This window comes from Phocoena phocoena, chromosome 7 (assembly GCF_963924675.1).
Source record: "Phocoena phocoena chromosome 7, mPhoPho1.1, whole genome shotgun sequence".
Classification (NCBI taxonomy): Eukaryota; Metazoa; Chordata; class Mammalia; order Artiodactyla; family Phocoenidae; genus Phocoena; species Phocoena phocoena.
The window spans coordinates 68,389,197-68,406,061 of NC_089225.1; positions in this window are offsets into that span (position 1 = coordinate 68,389,197).

Genomic DNA, 16,865 nt, shown 5'->3' on the forward strand with positions numbered 1-16,865 from the left:
AAATGTGCTAGAGTTGATGGGTTCCCAGTAAGGGAAAGAATCATGAATTATGTCTTTATAACCCAAGCAACTGCCACATCGTCTGGCACAAAGTGATTTTCAAGAAATGTTTGTTGAATGAATGAATAATTTACATACTACATGTTGCATTCTAATTCTTGGTTTACTGATTTCTTCTCTCGTAAGCCTGCTTTTTTGAGGTCAGTTAATATATCTTCTTCATGTACCCTTAGCTTAAGGTCAGGAACAAAGTAGGGATCTGATGAATGTTTATTGAATGGATGAGTGACAGGATATTGCTTAACAAAATGTGGTTTAATTTGTTTTTACCCTTGTCTTCCTCACTAGGTTGTAGGGTCACACGTGGGATCTGTAGTTGAACTCGGTCAGGGGCTGGCACATATGTTCATAATTTTTTAAAAACCCACTATATTATGTGTATTTTTCCATGTTCACTACCAGAAATAAACTTCTTAGGCAATATTTATGGATAACACAGTCTTCTTTAAACAGTACAAACAAATCAATTTTATAAGATGTAGCTGTATATCTGTGATCATCTTAATGATTAATTTTGAAGCAACAATTTAGTTCAAATATTTCCATTTGGTTGCCAGTATGAGGTTGAAAGAAGCTGGTTATTTGTTACCAAATTCCTTGGGGAAGGGTGGAGATATCAGCTTGACACAGTAGTTTGATAAGTACTAATCAAATTGTGAATATATGGTATAGGTGGGAAAAGGAATGCATTAAGATTAGCCAGATGAAATAGAAGGAGTAGAGGCAATATATTTAGGAAAAACTATGCAAGTAAATCAGATATTGAGGAGACAAAAAGACCTGATTGAAGCAGAGGTACAAAGCAAGGAGAATGAAGGATTTGGTTTTTAGCTAAATCCTTCATTCCTTTCTAGAGTGAAAGTAGCCACAAACATAGTGGGAGTCTGATCAGGTAGAGTTAAAGTTGAAATGCTCTAGGGAACTTTGGGTATTTCCTACTTCCTTTTTGACTTTGGTGAGAATGATCTTCCTTGCTGGAAAGAAATCTCGTTAATCAGAAACCAGGATTGAGAAAAGGTGAATGCTCAGTCTGACTGTGACTGTCCAGAGCAACAGACCAGAAATATGATCTTTTAAAACTTTAGGTCAGACTACTTCATGCCTCTGTCCAACTTCTCACACTGGCTTACAAGTCCCTACATAACTGGCTCCCCATGCCCTTATCTTTTATATATCAGTTCATCTTCCTCTCCCCCTTGATCACTCTCCTTTTGTCACAGATATTGTCTCTGTATCCTAATTATTATTGCTTTACACTGAGCGTTGAAAAGGAACCAAAGTCTAACTTAGGATCTTTGGGAAGGGAGAATGTGAACCTTGGTCACTTCTGTGACTTTTCCCAGTTACTGGGTAGGGTCAGGCTCACTCAGTGACTCAGGATTTAGTCAACAGTCTGAGTAGGTGTTCAATTGTCCAGGGCCGAGATAGGTAGAGTCAAGGTATCCTCATAGGTGTCCTCTCAAACCTACCTGATAATAAGCTGTTTCTTGCAAAACACTGCCTTAGCAAATAGGATTCCTTTGCCAATAAAGTGATTGTAGAATAGTGGGAAAAGGCTGAAGAATACAATTGTGACTGAGGAATAAATAAGGGTTCAGGACCCAAAGAGCAGTAAAACATTTATTTACAATCCTGGGTCAGGATGTTACATGATCTCATGATTTCAAATCAGACAGCTAAATTTTATGAAAAGGTCATGGTAAACATAGCCCATCTGTGATGATAAATATGCTTGCTTTGGCCAGATAAGCTAAACACTGAAACTTAGGAAAAATATAAGTAAATTTTTGATGAAGTAAAAGAATCCCATAAAATTAATATTCTGGTATTTAATTTTTAAATCATCATGATAATGAGAATATACATTAATTAAGATATAGAAAACATTTAAAAGAATATGACAGGTAAGAAACATAGACATATTAGCTTTGTCAAGATTTAAATTTGAAATGTGTAGGAGAATTTTATTTGTCTGTTTAAGGAAAGCTATTTACATTTATATTTGGTTCATTAGATTTACAAAAGTTGCTTAAATACTTAGAAGTGACTTGCAAGTTAAGCATTTGTATTAGTTTGTTAGGGTTGTTGTAATAAAGTACTACAGACTGGTGGCTTAAACAACAGAAATTTATTGTCTCACGGTTCAGGAGGCTAGAAGTCCAGGATCAAGATGTCAGCAGGGTTGGTTCATTTGGTGGGTTGTGAGGGAGAAAATTGTTCCATGCCTCTCTCTCTTAGCTTCTGGTGGTATGCTGACAATCTTTGGTGTTCCTTGGTGTCACCATGTTTTCTGCCTGCATCTTCACAGGGTGATCTCCCTGTGGGCATTGCTGTGTCTACAGTCCCCCTTTTAATAAGGACACCAGTCATATTAGATTCGGGGCCCTTGCTACTCAAGTGTGACCTCATCTTAACTAATTACATCTGCAATGAACATATATCCGAATAAGGTTGAATTCTGAGGTCCTGAAGATTAGGAGTTCAACATAACAATCTGGGGGGACACAATTAAATCCATAACAGCATTTAAGTCTGATTTATCAGGAGTTTGAAGTGATGAAGTTCAGCTATATTAAACTTTCAAAAAGGATCAAGTAAAACTTGTCATTCTTATTTTAAATAGATTTAAGATTTTTTTTTTGCATTGACATAAAGGATTAGGAAATAGGTTTAAGATTTTAAATTTTAATTAATAAGCTAAAGCACAGACAGTTTAAAATTTTGTTTTTCACACATAAATCCTCCCAGATATTAAACACTCAACTGACGCTCTTCACCAATCAAAGGCCAGCCAAGCATAACACCATATAATAGTTTTTTATATGCATTCAACCTGATCCTAAGGAATAAAAACATACTTGGGGTATCTATTTCACCCTAGAAAAATCTGAAGCAATGTGGATTTATCTTTATTTTGTAAATAAACCTAAGGGAAATCATTAACTAAACTAGCTTGAAGTGGCTTATTTCCACAATGGAGCCTGGAACTTGGAAATTAGACTTTGCCATTGTTATGGCATAAAACTATCTGGGGCAAATTGTTTCACAATCTGTACAGAGTTGACAAAGTTGATATTTGTACAGTTCACTTTATAGGACTGATGATAATTATTCTGATTCCCCTGTGTACCAAATATACAAAGATTTGGTTTCTTTAAAAGTTATATAATGTTTCATTAGTAATTTTTACATATTCTGCCAAACATTTTCATAAGTAATTGTTCCAAAGTAAACAGACTGATCTGATTGAATACCGTATGCCTAGGTTTTTCTCAATGCTGTACCACTACTACTTTTAGGTGTATATTGTGTCTATTCAACAGAAAAGATATTTACGCTTGTTTTTGAAAGGGCTAGGTAATTTTGTGCTGGATAATGATGTCTTGTACCATAAATTCTGTGTATTGAGTATTTGTGAAGAGTGCTTTCCTCTTTTAGAGTACTAAAACTTGGTCCTTAGTCCCTTCATATATTGTATTCCTTAACTATTCATTAAAAAAAGAAATATACTTTAAGTATTCAATTAGTTCAGTATTCTCACACTAAAAAACCCTACTCTCTTCCTTTAGTGTTATTTGCAATATCAGAAGAAAATTAAATATCATCACCAAATAAATAAATTTTAGTATTAAATACATTTTTTTAGAATGAAATAATGCCGTTTGCAGTAACATGGATGGACCTAGAGATTATCACACTGAGTGAAGTAAGTCAGACAGAGAAAGAGAAATAACGTATGATATCCCTTATATGTGGAATCTAAAAAGAAATGATACAAATGAACTCATTTACAAAACAGAAACAGACTCATAGACTTAGAGAACCAATTTATGGTAACTAGGGGCAAGGGTGAGGGGGAGGGATAGTTAGGGAGTTTGGACTGACATGTATGTACTGCTATATTTAAGGTGGATAACCAACAAGGACCTACTGTATAGCACAGGGAACTCTGCTCAATGTTATGTGGCAGCCTGGATGGGAGGGGAGTTTGGGGGAGAAGGGATACATGAATATATATGTCTGAGTCACTTTGCTGTGCACCTGAAACTATCACAACATTTTTAACTGGCTATACCCCAATATAAAATAAAATGTTAAAAAAAGAAAAAAGACAAGGGCTTCCCTGGTGGCGCAGTGGTTGAGAGTCCGCCTGCCAATGCAGGGGACGCGGGTTCGTGCCCCGGACCGGGAAGATCCAACATGCCACGGAGCAGCTGGGCCCGTGAGCCATGGCCGCTGAGCCTGTGCATCAGGATCCTGTGCTCTGCAAAGGGAGAGGCCACAACAGTGAGAGGCCCGCGTACCGAAAAAAAAAAACAAAAAAAAGGCAAGAAAGCCGAGCGACTTGATGGAAAAAAAAAAAATTCACCTTTTCAAATTTAATATTGGATATACTTTTTCAGATATTAGTGTTGAATATGGCCTTTTAAACATTCTGCATGCTCCTCCTGAATATATATATATATATATATATATATATATATATATATATATATATATATATACACATGTGTGGAATGAAGTAGCATAGCCACCCTCTCTTTCTCATTATCCCTTCTCCCAGGCTGAAACTCAGTGAATTTGTTTAAATTGGCTAGATTGTCATAACAGTCCAGGTTGTGCATGTGTGTTTTTCTTTTTGGTGATTGGAATGTGCAGGAGTCTATTTCCTTATCTGGGGAAATAGGGGTAGGGCCCAGGGGGAAATGTATCAGTTTGAGGTGTTGATCTGAGGAACCATAAAGGTTTGTGTGTGTAAGAATCAATATTACAGTAGTTATGAAAACAGGGAGAGCGCTGTGATCTATGGTCTTAGGGGATACTGTAAACCAGAAGGAAGAGCAGAGGTGAACTAAAGTGCCCTGATATAGATGCATGTAGTTATAAGACTATGGTTAGAGTGGACCTTAATAATCATCACTACGTGTAAATATACAATATGACTCCTATGAGAAGAGAATTTTGTCAGATTTTGTAAAATCTGATGTATTTTAGACTGTTTCCTTACCTTCAGCATTTTACTCAGTAAAATTTACTGTATAAAGTGTCCCTGAGATGCAGTTAGTATTTGCTCAGCAAACTGTATCCTTGCAATCTAGCCTAGAGAAGTCATTCAGGGAAGCTGAACAGTTCTGTAAATTTCCAATGTTTAATTTAAATAATTGTTGCATGGCAATAAAAAAAATCATTTGAAGAATAAACTTGGGCTTTCTTGGTCTTTTCTGATCTCATCAATCCTTCAAGGAGAGTTTTAGTTCTTATTTTAGGGCTAATCTCTAGAATTTTATAGCTTAAGTTTTCATTTTAAGATGCATGAAACTTGTAAATAAAACATTGTTTAATTCAGGGTTTGGATGAATAATTCTGTCAACTAGATAACTGTCTGGGTAAGTCTTCAGTGGAATCCTAAAGATACTAATGAAAATATAGATTGATCATTTTCATAATAATTTGAAATTGTTAGAGCTGGTTTATCAATTCTACAGATTTATAGATTAAAAAATGAAATCATAGGATAGCCATAAATAAAAATTTCACTATCAGAAAACTAGCTACTATCTGAGGCAGAACCAATATTCAGTTGAATCTCCTTATCACAGTAACTATCAGGTATAATTATCTTTATTTAACAAACGAGAGGCCTGAAGCCCAGAAAAATAATGGAATATGACAGAGACATAGAGTTAATTAAGGGAAAACTCAGAGTTTGAATTCACCCCTCATTTTAAAACCCCACTCTTTGTGATACACCATGCTGTCTCCCAAAGGCAATATTTAACAGGAGAAAATGTTGTTCCTCATTCCCTTGATATACTGAGTGACTGTTGTTTAATATGTAGAAAAAAGCCAAAACAAATATAACAAAGATTCCTTTTCTTTTCTTTCTGTGTTTTGTCAGCTGATGTAAAGTTTTGATGTTAAACCTAAAAATGAAGTTTACATTAAATAGAAAACTCAGTAAAGAACCAAATGTTCTTCACAGGAATCTCATTTATTTATTTTTCTCTAACAGGGTGCAGTAACTCAAAATGTGGTCTTCATTTTTCCCTTTTTCTTTCTGCCTAACATCGATGGGGTGAAGTTAAAAGAACAAAACAAAACAAACAAACAAACAAAAAACCCCAAACAACTGCTTTTTAAAAGCTGCAAGCCATGAAAGATGTGAAAGCTTAAATTTACCTTTCAGGTAAAGTTTACTTCTGGACAGCTCTCCTGCGTCCCTTCAGTTAAACAAACTGAAGTACAGGAAATACACAACCACAGTTTGTGGGAAAGTTTGATGTAACTTGAATACATATATATTTCAGTCTGAAAAGCTAAGAGTTCTGATGACAATAGAATTTGTTGAGTGTATACTTTAGCTAATGTCACAACTCATTAGAGTTGTTGCTTCTTTGTGAAAATATTTCCTTCCTTTGTATGGTTTTAATTTTTTTGTATGTGTGTGGAGGTGTGGATATTATTTTTGTCCAGTCTGAGGGATAGGCTAAAATTGGTCCTAGCTAGAATAACTGAGGTTCTTTATAAAACTATTATGCAATATGAGTAAACAGGTTATACTGCTCCACTAATTTGCTTATATAAATTGCTTAGACAAAGTCTTTACAATGTGTTGCTAAAGCCATGTTGTGGCTAATATGTTGAAGATGGACAGCCATTCTACTGGCCAACACTTTAATACATAAACAGAAAAGTGGGCATGAAATCAACTACAGAAGACTAAGGATTATGGCATTTCTCAGAGCAGCTGGTGACAAGCTGTCTGTCTATGCAGGGCTGAGATTTTACACCAGTCTTCCCAAGCAGTTTTTATCTTCTAGGTCGACCATTTAGTACCTACTAACTGTTAGAGGTGTTCTTGCTCTAGGGGTGGGACAAATAGCTTGTGTTAGGTAAATCCTTAAGTTTGGACTCAGACACTGCACTGCTTTCTAGCCACAGTTTCTAAATATGCTCAGACTTATAAGTAGTCTTGTCACTTGAAATATCTTAATAAGTAAGATAGGAGCTGAGAAAGAAAGGACCTGAGACAGAAGTCTGTGGGAAGGACCAGAAGGCATGACTTCATGCTTTAAGAGAGACTGTGAAAATGGATTTGAATAGGACTTGGCACTTCTCAATGTGTACAGGACTACTGATGCCCTTGCTCATAGTATTATTTAAAACCAAATAATCTACATGTGCTAATGTTGTATTATCATGTTCAGATGTATATTTCCTATTGGAGAAGAGGGCAAAACATACATAATGACTTCTGGGTTTTTTCTGAAGGCAGAACTTACCACTCTTAAACATCCTGTAAAGTGGCTCACTTTAAATTGGGAGTATAAAGAATGGAGAGGAAGAGCTTAAACTATAGGGTTATTTTATTTTATTTTCTCTAAGAGTTAGGCTGCTGTGCCTGGAACTTGTGGTGTGGGGAGATTTATACTATGTCTAACCTCCTGATTGAGCCTGAGCTTGCTACCTGAAAGTAGGGACCATATCTGTTTTATTTACCATTTGTTCATTAGAGGGACTTCTCTGTACTCCCCCCCAGAAAAACTTTTTAAGGGTATAATTTCATAACAATAAAATACACAGATTTTAAGGGTATAGTTTGATGGGTTTTGACAAATTTATACATCTGTGTAACCATCACCCCAGTCAAGATTTCCATCACCGTAGAAAGTATCTTCATGTCTCTCTCCAGTCAATGTCCCTCCATCCCCTACCCAGGCAATCACTCTTCTGATTTCTTTCCAACTTGAGTTAATAACAATACAATAGGACTTCCCTGGTGGTGCAGTGGTTAAGAATCCACCTGCCAATGCAGGGGACACGGGTTCAAGCCCTGGTCCGGGAAGATCCCACATGCTGCGGAGCAACTAAGCCCAGGCTCCACAACCACTGAGCCTGTGCTCTAGAGCCCGGGGGCCACAACTACTGAGCCTGCGTGCCACAACAACTGAAGCCTGCGCACATAAAGCCCGTGCTCTGCAACAAGAGAAGCCACCGCAATGAGAAGCCCCTGCACTGCAATGAAGAGTAGGCCCCGCTCACCGCAACTAGAGAAAGCCCATGTGCAGCAACAAAGACCCAACACAGCCAAAAGTAAATAAATAACAATACAATATATATTCCTGTGATTGCCTTCTTTCACACAGTACTTTTTTTTGAGATTCATCCACATTATTATCGTATAATAGTGTATTCCTTTTTATTTCTGAGTACTACATCAATGTATGAATCCACCAGAATTTTTTTATCCATTCATCTATTGATGAATATTTTAGATGGTTCTAATTTGGGGCTATAATGAATAAAACTACTATAAATATTTTTGTGCCCGTCTTACTGTTAGAGTACATTTCCATTTATCTTGGGTAAATATCTAGGAGTGAAATTGCTAGATAATTTGAGTAGTTGTATGTTTCATTTTATAATATATTTCTATTTTTCTGAAATGATTGATAAGTGCACACTATCACTCAGCAATGTATGAGAGTTGCAGTTACTCCACATTCTTGCCAAAAGTTGAATTTTAAATCTTTTTAATTTTAGCTATTCTTTAAGATGTGAACTGTTAGCTCATTGTGACTTTAATTTACATTTCTCTAATGACTAATGATATTGAACAACTTTTCATGTGTTTATTGGTTATTCATATATCTTCTTCTGTGAAATGTCTATTAAGGGTTTGTCCATTAAAAAATACCTCCCCTAAAATTATTTGACTTTTTATTATTAAGTTATAGGAATTTCTTACATATTTTGGATAAATTCCTTTGCCAGATATCTATACTGCACATGTTTTCTTCCAGTTTGTGACTGGCTTTTTAATTTTCTTAACAGTATTCTTTTTTTTTTAGTTAATTAATTAATTTATTTTTGTCTGCATTAGGTCTTCATTGCTGTGCACGGGCTTTCTCTAGTTGTAGCGAGCGGGGGCTACTCTTTGTTGCTGTGCGCGGGCTTCTCATGGAGGTGGCTTCTCTTGTTGTGGAGCATGGGCTCTAGTCATGTAAGTTTCAGAAGTTGTGGCTCACGGGCTCTAGAGCACAGGCTCAGTAGTTGTGGCACACAGGCTTAGTTGCTCCGCGGCATGTGGGATCTTCCTGGACCAGGGCTTGAACTCGTGTCCCCTGCATTGGCAGGCGGATTCTTAACCACTGCACCATCAGGGAAGTCCCTACAGTATTATTTTCTTATGAATGGAAACTTGTAAGTTTTATGAGGTCCAACTTATCTTTTTTCTTCAACAGTTTTGCTTATGTTCTCTTTAAGAATTCTTTGCAAGTTTATTATTGCAAGTGTGCAAAAAGTCTATATATTTTCTTTTAAAATCTTCATAGTTTTAGCTTTTATGTTTAGTTATATGTACCACATCAAATTAATTTTGTATATGGTGTAAGGTAGGGGTCAAACCTATTGGAAATAGACTCAAAAGTAGACAGGGGGCTTCCCTGGTGGCGCAGTGGTTGAGAGTCCGCCTGCCGATGCAGGGGACACGGGTTCGTGCCCCGGTCCGGGAAGATCCCACATGCCGCGGAGCGGCTGGGCCCGTGAAGCCATGGCCGCTGAGCCTGCGCGTCCGGAGCCTGTGCTCCGCAACGGGAGAGGCCACAGCAGAGAGGGGCCCGCATACCGCAAAAAAAAAAAAAAAAAAAAAAAGTAGACAGGGAAGGTCTTTAAAGAAATCCAAGGACATAACGACCTGTAAGCTCTAAGAATAATCATATGTGGTAACAATTTAAGTTATTCTTTACATTGTCTGGCTTCCTTTATAGCAGAAAATTCAGTACAATTTTGTTAAAGTTGCAGTGTTGTCTCTGAACTGCTGCTGCATGCCAAGGGATTAAGCAATAAAAAGGAGAGCATTACTTTCTCCCCATCCAATAGTATAATGGTACAATGGTACAATGGTACATTTGGAGAACAGCATGGTGGGAGCAGCAGCATCTTGAGGGAGGTCAGTAGTCCCACAGCTGTTGAAAACAAGAGACAATAGTTTTTGTCATGTCTTTAGAAAAGGCTGTAACAAATGAGGCTGAGCAGCTCCTGTTCTTAAGTACAAGGGGAAAGCATATTCAAGGACTCTAGAAACATCTAGAAGATATTGTAAAGATGAATCATTTTTTTGCATTTAGATTGTGGGTACTCCAAATTATTGTTGTTTGAATATTAGTGGAATGTGGCCTTATGTTTTTACTTTCTGGTCAATGAGGCCTGAAGATCCCTGTTCTACATATACTAAGAAATATAATGAAATTTAAATACATAGTCACATATGTAACTGAAGTACAAGTTTACCTTCATTTAATATTGGCATTTGAGGAGAATGTAATGAAGATAATTTCTAGTATTCTAAATAAAAGTAAATTGATTATGAGTGGCATGCCAAATCTAACTGAAAAACCTCTACAACAAGAAGTGCCTAGTTGGTCAACAAATAAACTTTCAAGGGAAAAAAGAGAGGCAGACTGTGAGTATATAGATGAAAGGAGATGAGATGTAACAACCTATTAAAATCTATGGGCCTTAGTAAGATCCTGTTTCAAGCAAGCTGTAAATATATGACTATTGGGAAAATTTAAACATTGTTTAGAAATTTGAAAATAGTAAGAAATTAATATTAATTTGGGGGGCATAGTAGTGATAACATGGTTGATTTGGTGGTTGCTGAAGATGGGCAATGTGTACATGATAGTTCATTGTACTCTTTCTTTATGTGTGTGTTTTTGAAATTTTCCATAGTAATAAGTTAAAAAAGGAAATTGATACCTATTTGAGATATCTTTCCATTTGACAAATAAGGTAAAATTTTGATAAAACATGAAGATCTAGGCTTAGGTTTCATCTTGAAATTCCTACTAAAGTTTACTACAAATAATGTTAGAACCTATGGATACGATAATTATTATTATTAATTATAGGTCAGAGCTGTGATCAACCCGATTTTTAATGAAATTTCACAATTTTCCTAAAAAGACATATTTGAACATTACCAAAACAGTGCAGAAAACCCATACCTATTAAAATTTTACATTCACTGAATTGTTTTCTCAATTTATTTTCTTGGGTAACTCATCTCCTTTGACATTTGATGTCAGTTTATCTGCAGGAAGAGAAAAATAATTATGTTTTGTAGTTTTAATTCTTACCATTTTGCAGATGAAACTGAGGCTCAGAAAATCTTAAACATTTTTTTCTATGATAAGATTGCTGAAAAGTGATGGATTTTCAATTTGAACACAGGAATCATTCTTAATGTTTGTGAACAGTTTGGCATTGTCAAGAGTACTAGCTTTTTATCCTTTTAGAAATTGAAAAAAATGGCTCAACTGTATTTCCTATACTCAGGATTAAAAAATATTCTCAAGATAGAAAGAAATAAGGCCTTATTATGCTTTGAAGAACTCCTGTAAGTGTCTGATTCAAGCAAAAAAGGTGAGACTAGTGAACACATGGAGATTCAGTTTTTGGAGGGCAAGAGTGCGATAGACACTCTTAGTAATTTATAGTCTTAAAAGATCAGCTAAATGGGTCTCTGACCATAGGAGACACAAGGCATGAAAAGAGGAAAATTTCAGAGAACAGGAAGAGAAAAGTAAGGGGTTTATACCTTGACCACATTAATTGATTTTTATTTTGTATTTAATGAGTTGAAAATTTATCATTATCATTCTATTGAACATCCGGTCAGCTCCAGACTAACTAGATCAAAACTCTCGGTCTTCTTTTCCTGATCTACGTGGTTAGACATCACACACCCTTGGACCATACTAACCATTTTCTGCCCTCTGATTCCTTGACTTATTCATTAGTTGCTCTTTTCATCCCTGCCTTACCTTTATTATTTCTTCCTAGCAGCTATGCTCAAATTTTTTTTTTTTTTTTTTTTTTTTTTGCGGTACGCGGGCCTGTCATTGTTGTGGCCTCTCCCGTTGCGGAGCACAGGCTCCAGACGCACAGGCTCAGCGGCCATGGCTTCATGGGCCCAGCCGCTCCGCGGCATATGGGATCTTCCCGGACCGGGGCACGAACCCGTGTTCCCTGCATCGGCAGGCTGACTCTCAACCACTGCACCACCAGGGAAGCCCTATGCTCAAATTTTTGAAAGAATTCATCAACCAGTGGGCACTGTGTCTAGTTAAAAAGAGAAAAGATCTAGCCGATGGTTCAAATGTTTAGGAGAATCAATCAACCAAACAACTAATCAACAAATTGTGGTACCAATGACTTCCTTTAATAAGCCAGAATGATTTCGCCTCTAATTAATTCTGGCAGCCCTTGTCCATTCTAACCATCCCAGCAGAGAATTCTGGATCTGATGTTGGCTGTGAACAGGCCAGTTATAAAATGAGTAGTTCAATTTCTTAGTATATGATAATGGAATTTAAAAAATTATTTTTTATTATGGTAAAATAGACATTGCACAAAATTTACCACTTTTAATTGTACAATTCAGTGGCATTAAGTACAGTCACATTGTTATATAACTATCACCACTATCCCTCTGCAGAACTTTCTAATCATCCAAACCGAAACTTTGTATCCATTAAATAACTCCCCAGTACTCTGTTTCCCAATCTGGTTTCTACTTTCTATCTTTATGAATTTGACTATTCTAGCTATCTCATATAACTGGAATCACATATTATTTGTCCTTTGGTGTCTGGCTTATTTCACTTAGCATAATGTTTTCAAGGTTCATTTGTGTAGCACATATCAAAATTGTTAATAGAGCTTTGATTCTAACTACACCAAGATTTCCCATTCGGCTCATCTGAAAATGTAACCATTGCTAAGGAGATACTTCCCCTGCCTCAAAGGGTTAATAATATAAACATTAAAATTTCTGACTCTAACTAACTCTATTCAGGTTATTTGACTACATTTCAAAAATCTTTCTTACAATAATAAATTTCTGAAAAACTACATAGTGAATTATTTAGTTGGCTAAAATTCCTGGAAGAGGTAGTTTCAGCCACAATGTCCATCTTTATAAAAATGGTCATAGGTCTCTGTTTGAAATTAGGGTAGTTTTCATTATAAATGTTATTGTGATCTATAGGCTATAACCTTTAATTTGCTCCTTTTCATCAACTTTAAGACCAGATTCTTGGCACAACATGATAGCATTCCAATATCTAGTAAAAACAAATGATTTCCTTTATTAAAACAAAGGGAATAAAACTGAAATCCTTTAACCTTCACTTAGCTTTTAAAATATCTATCATCAGTATATTAGATTATGCCTAAAATCTGACAGTCTGCCATGCAAAAATCATAATTTATTAAATTGATTCATTTTTTATATAGCATGTACATAAAACCATTCAAACTACCCATTTTATCTGCTACTATTTTTCTTGACATAAGACCATATAAGTTATTGTATAAATATATTTTAATTGGTCAATTCAATTTAATATTTATTCATGAAGTTGTGTCACATTATCTCTTGTTCACTAGGTCCATTCATCCAATTTTACTGAGCACCTGTACTGTGTCACTTTTCTGTTCTAGAAAATTAAAATGCAATTGTAAAGAAGACAGAAATTGACTCTGTCTTCACTGAAAGTTATTAACAACTGGGGAAAACAGAAAAATAAGCAGGCATTTGTAGTGCAGTGTGACATATGCTATGATAAGTCCAGAGGCCTAGTGGGCCCACAGAAGAGTGTACAATAAACACATTATATGGAGGCTGAGGGCTCTAAGAAGAATATATGCCTGAAGAGAAGACCATGATATCTTTGCTTTGTGGAGAGCCAAAAGGGTACTTATGGGCACACCAAGATACTCTTCAGAAAGTTGCTGTAAATCTCATTAATGGACAAATGGATAATTTGTTATCTTTGATAATTTGTTAACTTTTAAGAATCCAAAGTTCTTTTTCTTAAACTAAATTATGGTTACTATATCTTGAGATTTGAGCTTAAAAAAATTTCAGGCAGTGTTTCAGGCAAAAGCACCCATCAGTTAGTTACATAAGGTACTACTACTTTTAAGTGTACATATAAGACTGTTTGCAAAATGTACTCCAAGGAAACTTGTGTGCAAATTATTTCCAAACACTTTGAAATTTGGCAAATGTTCACCAAAGATAATCACTTTCATTTTAGAATACTTGCTAAGGTGCCTGTCTTTCAAGTAAGAGTTAGTGAAATTTATTGTATATAAATCTTAATATATAATAAATAAATTTGAATATAAATTGTATATTGTCTATTTAGACTACTTTTATTTCAAGATTCTAAAACTGTGCAAATTACATTCTATATTGGTAGTAGAGTTAAATGTGTGTGTATGTGTGTATGAGTGTGTGTCCCAAAAGATCATGCCTGCATTAATTATAAAAGGCAGGGAAATGATCAGAAATGTGGCAACACAACTTTACATAGGCCCACAAAAATTTTAAGTGTTGTCATTCAGTTCTCCCATTCTCCCAGTTCTGAATTTTGTGTGTGTGTGTGTGTTATAGGCAGCTTCTATATAAGCATCACTCATCTATTCAATAAGTAGAAAGCCCCTATATGTGCCAAGGATATGAAGTGCTGACGTGCTTCACTACACAATATGAACATGGTCCCTGAAAGATAAACTTTGGACAAATAATCAGATATTTAAAGAGTAATACAAGGGGAAATGTCAAATAAAGCAGGAATACACAAAGTAAACTCTCAGTTCATGGGAAGTCTCCCTGAAAAGATAAAACTTAAGCTGAGGCCTGGAAGTTGATTAGGAACTTGCAAATACAAAATTAGGTAAAAGGGTGTTTTAGGCAGAGGAAACAGTCTTTGGGGAAACCTTCAGGCAAAAGAGACAGAGCCTCACATTTTAGGACTGAAGAAAAAATAATGCAGACAGAGGAAAAAGAGGAGCACCTAGAGGATCGATTTAAGGATTTGAGACCTAATTTTAAGAGAGATGGGGTTCTATGGAAGCATTTGAATTAAGCAAGTGACAATGACCAGATTTTGTTTTAAGAGATATCCCTAATTTTCACTTGGGATGGGAATAGGAATGAGGTGCACTGTATTAATTTGAGACAAACTTATGAGGTAGAATGAATAGGACTTGTTATGATGTAGAAGTACAGGGAGAGGGAAGGGTCAAAAATGCCTTGTAGTTTTCTGCTTTAAGCAACACTATTGATAGAGATTCTGTTTACAGTGAAGGGAAACTGGAGGAAACACAAACTTGAGTTAAGTTCAGTTATTGAGAGTGAAATACCTGTGAGAAATCCTATGACTGGATGGTGCCCAAGCATGTATTAAAGTCTGTGGCGTATAGCAAATTTTCAAAAGGTATATGTTGAATGAACACCCAGTGGGTATAACCATTTAAAAATTTGATATGTGAAATTGGAATGCCAGAGGCAAATTTTGGATATATTATGAAATATATGATTATTGGGAAGAACAAAATAGCCCACACAGACAATGTAGATTCTAAAGGGAAGGACATACATTTAGGTCTTTAATCCATTTTGAGTTAATTTTTGTGTATGGTGTTAGGGAGTGTTCTAATTTCATTCTTTTACACATAGCTGTCTAGTTTTCCCAGCACCACTTATTGAAGAGGCTGTCTTTGCTCCATTGTACATTCTCAAAATGGATTAAAGACCTAAATGTAAGGCCAGACACTATAAAACCCTTAGAGAAAAACATAGGCAGAACACTCTTTGACATAAATCACAGCAAGATCTTTTTTGACCCACCTCCTAGAGTAATGAAAATAAAAACAAAAATAAACAAATGGGACCTAATTAAACTTAAAACCTTCTGCACAGCAAAGGAAACCATAAACAAGATGAAAAGACAACCCTCAGAATGGGAGAAAATATTTGCCAACGAAGCAACTGACAAAGGATTAATCTCCAAAATATACAAACAGCTCATACAGCTCAATATCAAAAAAACAAACAACCCAATCAAAAAATGGGCGGAAGACCTAAATAGACATTTCTCCAAAGAAGACATAACAGATGAACAAAAAACACATGAAAAACGCTCAACATCACTAATCATTAGAGAAATGCAAATCAAAACTACAATGAGATATCATCTCACACTGGTCAGAATGGCCATTATCACAAAACTACAAACAATAAATTCTGAAGAAAGTGTGGAGTAAAGGGAACCCTCTTGCACTGTGGATGTAAATTGATACAGCCACTATGGAAAGCAGTGTGGAGGTTCCTTAAAAAACTAAAAATAGACCTATCATGTGACCCAGCAACCCCACTACTGGGCATATACCCAGAGAAAACCATAATTCAAAAAGAGTCATGTACCACAATGTTCATTGTAGCACTATTTACAATAGCCAGGACATAGAAACAACCTAAATGTCCATCAATAGAGGAATGGATAAAGAAGATGTGGTACATATATACAATGGAATATTACTCTGCCATATAAAGGAATGATACTGGGTCATTTGAAGAGACGTGGATGGACCTAGAGACTGTCATACAGAGTGAAGTATGTCAGAAAGACAAAACAAATATCATATATTAACACATATATGTGGAATCTGAAAAAATTGGTAAAGACGATCTTATTTACAAAGCAGAAATAGAGACACAGATGTAGAGAACAAACATAAGGGGGAAAGGGGGGGATGAATTGGGAGATTGACATATATACACTATTGATTCTATGTATAAAATAGATAACTAATGAGAACCTACTGTATAGCACAGGGAACTCAGTGCTCTGTGGTGACCTAAATTGGAAGGAAATCCAAAAAAGAGGGGATATATTTATAGGTATAGCTGATTCACTTTGCTGTACTGTAGAAAATAACACAAC